Raw genomic sequence first — 7,801 nt, 5'->3', positions numbered from 1 at the left:
CACTACATCCATACATTTTTTCTTTGGTGTTTCTCTAGACCTCCTGCCTTGCAGCTCGAATTCCAGCATCTTTCTACCAAAATATTCACTCGCCCTCCTCCATACATGACTGAACCATCTCAGTCTGGCTTTTCTGACCTCTCCAAAACCTATATCATGTGCTGATTCTTCAATTTGATTAAGTTTGATTAAAGTTTGCAACCATTGATAGTCACAACATGACTATGAATGATTGATGACTGATCAGCTTTTGTTAGTGTCTACTGTTTTTTCTTCCCAGAACAGTCATTCGTTTTCAGGCAAATGTAATGGCATTAGTCACATAACCCTAACTGGCCTTTTAAAATTTCTGTTTTCAAGGAAACACAGCAGTTATGGTTTATCTTGACAAATACCATCTGCAGAGTGTCATTTGACAGGACCAGCCTTCAGGGGCTTTTCTGTTTTTAGTGACACAGGTGAGCAGAAACTTTTCCCTGAGATGGTGTGTCTGTAAAAAATGATAACATTGAGCAAAACCACTTAATCTGGCAAGAATCTATGAGACAACAAAAAAAGAACATTGTACCTTTACAAAGCAAACTTAAATATTGTGGAATAAATGTGTCAAGATTTGTGGTTGGTACTCAGTTGATTCCTATCATATTATCCAACTGAAACCCTTTTTTCTTAAATGCATAGGACTTTTTTAACAATTAAATCATATGATCAATTGCTATGCAAAAGTATCTGCCATTTAGCTGAGCCATGTAATGTAGATCACTGAACACGACTTTATATTATTAGCAATTGAAATGAAAGACTTGGGCAATGAGAATTAAACAGTTCAGTCCATAATCACACTAACAAAAATATATGCAACTGTTCAAGCTCAAAGTTATGTAGGAGCGAAACATTAAATCCAGTGTATGTTAATTATATTCGTTAGATGATTAAAATGATTAGCCATAAATGGATTGAGATGTATTCGTGTTTGTGTGTAATTTTCCTCATGAGAAAAATAGACAATTCGCAACTTGGGGAATTCAAAACAAAGTGGATAATGATGACTTATCAAATCAAAGACATACCATCGAATATAAATCAAACTGCGCATCTTTCAATCTACTTTTCAAAAGGGTCGCTTTCAAGTAAAGACAATTTTGGTTACTTTATGGAGTCCAAGTTTCAGCTTGGCATGAAAGGAGGCTTAAGCTCACAGAAATAAAGAAAGAAAAGAGAACAGGAACCGGATTTAATTAATTTTCACTCTCCATCCATCTTCAATTTCCATATAGTGCTCCAACACCAAAAAAGTCCAAGGTAGACCCACATTATAATTACAGTGAAAGTAATGATCATGAGGGATCTTAGAAAAGTGTAATGGGTATACTGATAAATAACGTAATTATAGTCAGTATAAGAATAGACATAATGGTGTGCATATGAGCAATAGTTTTGCTTTCAAGGTGCTGCACAAAAGTGACATGTCTTTAAGAAGAAATTATAAAAGACACCCCACTGCGACTCCCAGTATGTCAAACAACTTGCCACACAAGAAAAAAAAGAAAGACTCCCGCTGCTTTGAAAGGAAAATATAAAGCCTTTGAGAAAAAACAACCTACCTTTCAGTTCTGTTTGGAAGGTTGCTTGAGCCAACTTTCCAGAGATCCCCTTCAGAGACAACATGTGTGTTAAACATTATCTTCACTGTAATCACACTGAAGAGTACCCTGCAGCTTGCAGTCGCAAAAGCCACTGACCTGTGTTAGGGTTGACTCCAGACGTTATCATACACACTGAGCTGAGGAGCAAGTATTTATGTGAAAATTGGTTTTACTTTGCACAAACAGCTCACTGCCTTCCTTATTTGTTCACAATGATAAGCAGCAGTGTACTCGAGAAGGGATATAATGAGCCCAATTCAATAATCTTCTCATGGCAGTTGTAAAACTGTACATTGATAATGTGGTGGCTAAACACTTCAAAAAAGGAGCTTGTAAACATGTTTTTGCCTCAAATAACTTAATGTGTTAACATATTAGGGGAAAACTAGGTTTAAAAATACAATGTACATTGAAAACATTAAAGTACATTAAATATTTTCATCAAACTCTTCAATAACCTCTTCATCAGGTTAGGGGTTATTGAAGACCCCTAACCTGAGAGCCACATAGAGACATACAACAATTTAGGGGTTCTCAAGTGATTTAATCTGTTGTTGTTTCTATTTTGATTAGAGGAAATTAGAAAACCCACAGAAGCATATACAAAAAAATAAAAAATCTTCAGTACATGGTCCCAGTCAGTTTCTGTAATAGAACCTCAAACCTTCTTGCTCTGAGGCAACAGTGCTACACAGTACACTGCCTTGCTGACCACGTAAAAAACGTAGAAAATGGAAAATGCAACCTTTTTTTGGGCCTGCCTTTGCTGATCAACTGACAAAGACACTAAATTGAACAGAAATAAAACCTCTGCTCAGGGAAACTTTGTGAGAATTTGGGATTCATTACAGAAGAGATGCCAATTTGCCAATTTGATGCAAGCATGTTGAAGGTAAAGTGTCATAGTGCCCTTGTGCCATACGGCACTGCGGTTTTGAGTGCAGGCTGATGAGCCCAATAGTTTACAAAACAATACATTTAGCTTTTCCTAAGAGTAATGTCTGTTTGCAATACCCAAACTTTTGAATTCTGGATTTGGAGTTAAGTTCATTGAATAACTCCGCTGATGTTATCAGTCTATCATGTTAAAAAAGTAAACGAGCTACAAATTAAATAAACAGACAATCCCAGATTCTCAACTTTACTACTCATAATGTACGAAAATTGTAAGGAAATGATAGTTATAAAATAAATGCTATCTTCATGTCTATTCAAATTGGAAAATGAGGGCTTGGTAAGGGGTGATTTGCTGACAGGAGATTATTTCATGCTTGAAGAATAAAGAAGTACAGACAAGCAGAACTTGGAGCTATTTGCTCCTCATGCTCTTGCCTGAAGATAAAAATTAGAGCCAGGAAAACAGGAAACAAACTTAGATGCGAGGGAAATTTCAATGTCATCCACAGTGCAGTGAAAGCTGGGGATCCAGTTCCATAGTCACCAGCAAATAATGCTCAACCAGTCTTGGAATAGATTGTATTTTCTGAACAATTTCTGAAACTGTCCATCAGCGATGGCTCAAATGGTAGGTCTGCCCCAGGAAACTCCAACTTTTATAATTCTTAGCCACAGAAAACTGGTGCGTCAAAGTTACATTACAGTGGACATTTAACAAACAATGGAGTAAAAGTCAATGCATTAGCTGCAGGACAGACAATATTCTTCAAGGCTTTCAAAAATATCCCAATTTTATGATGCTGTGTTGTATTATCCTACTGTATATATTTGTATTTTAGTTTATAGACTGACTGCAATACAGTTTCACTATCTTTCTTTTGAATTAGGAATACTTTAAATTACATAAAATTAGAATTATCAGAAAATTTGGTCTTGTTCTGTCACATAACACAACTGTTAAACCCAATTGAATGAGTTTCACTTGTGTGTAAAATAATTTCATAAAGATAATTTATTTTACATAAAGAAATTGACGTTTTGGGGAAAAATCCACTCTACATGCTTAGCATACTGGTGAAACATATTTCGGGAAGCATCTGAATAAGAATGGATTTTTCCTCGAAACGTCGTGTTATAATACATATTCTTTACATTTCTATAATAAATATTTCTTTACATACTTCATTTTTGGTGCACTCTTGGTGTTTTTTTAAACCTTTATTTAGTCGATACCCATCCTCAATTGGGAAGCGGATGTACATGTTTTCTTTTTCCAAAAATAATTTGATAACACTTTCACACTGGACAAAAGCAATTCATTCTCTCTCATATTTCAGAGTTAATAAAAATACATCCATCCATCTTCTGCTGCTTATCCTGCACTCAGGGTTGCAGGGGATGCTGGAGCCTATCCCAGCTGTCATCAGGGGAGAGACTGGTCGCCAGTCAATCGCAGGGCTACATATGCAGACAAACAATCACTCACTCTTTAGGGGTATTTTCCCATTTTTTTTCCAATAAACCTGCTTCATGTTTTTGGATTGTGGCAAGGAGAACTTGGAGGAAAACCACGCAAACACAGGGAGAACATGCAAACTCCACACAGAAAGTTCCCCTGTCAAAATTGAACCACGGTCCTTTGTACTGTGAGGCCGAAGCACTAACTACTGCGCCACCGTGTCGCCCAATAACATGCTGAGCATTTTTTTTTGCAGGGTGGGGAATTCCATGCATCTTCTCCCTGTATCTGCATGGGTTTCCTCCAAGTTGTCTGGTTTCCTCCAACAGCCCTAAAGCATGCAGCAGGTTAACAGGAAAAAATTGAGAATAATTGTCCTGAATGAGTGAGTGAGTGAATAACTGTCTGTATATGTTGCCCTATGATTTACTGGCGACCAGTCCAGAGTGTACCCCGCCTCTCGCCCGATGACAGCTAGGATACACTCCACCATCCCCTGCGACCCTGATTGCAGGATAAGTGACAGAAGATAGATGGGTGAATGGATGTTTTGAGCAGATGGCGGCATGGCTTCTGCCTCACAGCAAAAAGAACCCTGATTCGATTTCAACAGGGGAACCTTCTGTATAGAGTTTGCATGTCCTCCCTGTATCTGCATGGGTTTCCTCCGGGTTCTCCAGTTTTCTCCAAAGTTCAAAAACATGCAGAAGGTTAATTGGATAGAAATGGGATAGAAATTGCCCTAGTGTGTGAATGGGAGAGTGAATGGTTGTTTGTTGCTATATGTAGCCCTGCGTTTGCATGGCGATCAGTCCAGGATGTATCCCGCCTTTTGCAAAATGATAACTGGGATAGGCTCCAGCATCCCCCACAACCCAAAGTATATAATAAGCGGTAGATTATGAATGGATGGATGGATGTTTCCACCAGGCTTGGACATGGTATCTTGCAGGACTGAAGTAGGACTGTATTTAATCACACTTTTCAAAAGTCCTCATATACTTGGTCTGCATGCTTCTCTTTAAGAGAGTCCTCTTGTTTGAAATTGCAGTAAGCTGCAATTAGGTAATCTTACCCAGAATGCATCTTGATTGGCCTGCCGTCTTCTTTCTCCTATTTACTGATTGATCATTCACCAAGTTATTTGAAAAATACCAATCAATAAGTGTGAAAAAGCATAATCAATAATGCATTCCTCACCGGCCCCTAGTTCCTGGGACTCCTGATGCCTTTCCTAGCCAGCTCCTAATTCCTGTCGCTCCTGGCCAGCTCCTAGTTCCTGAGACTCCAGGGACATCCCCGAGGAGACAACCTGACCCCAGCACAGCTCTCCCTTCACCTTCCTCATCAAATAAACCCCTTAAGATGTCCTACCTCCAGAGGGTCCTTGCGTTTGGGTCAGGCACACCTTCCTTAAACATGACAATAATTTGGCTAAACCAGTCACCCTGTACTAAGCAAAATGGTAGAGTGTGTCAGGAAGTAAAATCAAAAATTCCCTCATGCCATCTTTCGGACTGCAAATTACTCATTTGTGCTTCTAAAAGGTTTCATTCATTATCTACCACTTATCCTACACATGGGGTTGTGGGGGATGCTGAAGCCTATCCAATCTGTAATTGGGTGAAAGGTGGGGTACACTCTGGACGCAAGTCAATCGCAAGGCCACATGCAGAGACTAATAACCATTCATTCTCTCATTTACATATTAGGGCAATTTTCCCCTTTTTTTCCAATTAATCTTCTGCATGTTTTTGGACTATGGAGGAAATGGAGAACCAGATACCCAAGCAGACACAGGGAGAACATGCCAACTCCAGACAGAAGGCTCCGTGTGAGAATCGAACCAGGGTCGTCTGTAAGGTTTCCTCTGATTCAAGTTGTATTGAGGTTGTCTAAGCTTGGTTTCTTTACTCTATTATGTCATTTCATCAAATCTCAAAGATAAAATATTCCTTCAATCTCACTATTTTCAAGAGGTGGTATGACAATCAATATTTACATTGTGTAATGAGAATGCATTAATGCATTAATTAAAGCTTCGGCGTTTCAAGCTTTTTTTGGAATCCATAGTGCATATTACAGCTATTCCTGTCAGCATGATAGAGATACATGTCTTAAATCGTTTGCAAACGGCCCTGAAGGTCAGACAAACAGGAACTCCCTCTCTGACATATGTGATTTATTAACAAGGCCAAGTGCGCAAGGACCAATCCAAAGAACTATTGAAAGGCTTTGTAGAGCCCTTACAGAAATCTGCATATAATTCAGTAAGTGTTTTTTTTTTATTTCAAAAAATCTGCATAAATGTTTAAGTTTTTGGGTTAAAAAAAAGGAGGCAGGAATTGAGGCTTTTATAAGAGGATTGTTTGTCAGTATTTAATATTTAAAATTTCATTCCATTTCCTCACTCCTGATACTCTCAAGGTGCAAATAAGAAAAAAAGTGAAACGCAAACTTCTTATTTTTGGCTTTCTCTACGGTTCGAAATCACAAGCTGCAAAAAGGTACATTTTGTGGGAAGTCCAGCTCATTTTCTAAAAGTAACCGAGAGCCATTGACTCAGGCAAAAGAAGTACTTTTGTCTCTTATTTAATCAACTAGAGTCAGATTATTTAATGATAGAAAGCAGCTCAGCAGTTCTGCTGAGAAAATTACATCTAATCTACAATTAAAACAAAATTCAGTACTTGTAATTATCTTGGCTCTTTAAATGATGATTATTAACTATGAGTATGGGAGTACTTGAAATCCTAAATCCTGATAAGTGAAAGGGGAAACAACTTTTTTCAGTGTTTTCAGTTTTTTACACAACAGCAGCAGGTTTGACAGAAGAAAAACTTATAGAGTATTATGTGTTTTTCTGTCGTATAACATTTGTTCATTATAATGCTTAAATAAATATTGTCCTTGCGTGAACTGTTCTAGCTGAGTTTGAAACATTGTTCTGAGTGCCTGATTGAGTAGTAAATCAGAGCAATGCATCAAAGTGAGTTAATATCCCAAACATCTGCTCTGGTTTGGTCTTTCTGCATAAACTTTTTCACTTTACGAGCTCTGACATAAATTACAGAATGGATGAATAACCGGAGATCATGAGTAATATCATTAACTCAAAAATGATGCCAGATAAAAAGGAAGCAGAGACTGTTTGCATGTCCTGACAGCGGCTTAGACGGCCTCCAATATTTTTAAGAATTCTTCTTCCCTTGGTTCCCCCTGGTCCAAAGTTTCATTTGTTTAAAACAATGACATGCAGTCAAAAGGTCTATTCCGACTCAGAGAAACTATTTCATGGTAATATAATAATTCCGTAGGAAACATCGCAGTTAGGATAATTTGTCTAGTATTTTTTTATTAAAAGGTCTTACATCACAACTGTTTCCGTACAATTTACAATTATTACCCGACCATTTAAGTTAGTGGTTATTTCATATGTAGACACAAATGAATAGATAGAATAGAAAAATAAATAAAGATATAGTTTCAGGCAGGTGACACTTTTAATGGTAATGGGAAGTAATAGATGTGCTCCCAAATGTTTTTTTTAAACTCAAGGAGCCTTGTTTTCTCTACTTTTAGAATCTAATATACATATGGGAATAACAAGCAAACAGGCCTTTCTGCTCTCCCCTCGGTGAGGACACATTTCAAGCTGGTCCTGCTGCAGCCTTTTCATACCAAACAAGATGTAAAAATGTGACCCATGTGGTTGCCCCTTTTCAGGAGGGACTGATTGAGCTGTATGGAAGTCAAAGCCCACCCACAGAATACAAATAAGGAGAACCATATGTGGGGA

The sequence above is a fragment of the Fistularia commersonii genome, chromosome 2, assembly GCF_037954325.1.
Source record: "Fistularia commersonii isolate RoL2024-O1a breed Wild chromosome 2, RoL_Fcom_v1.0, whole genome shotgun sequence".
Classification (NCBI taxonomy): Eukaryota; Metazoa; Chordata; class Actinopteri; order Syngnathiformes; family Fistulariidae; genus Fistularia; species Fistularia commersonii.
This window is presented reverse-complemented; position numbering follows the sequence as displayed.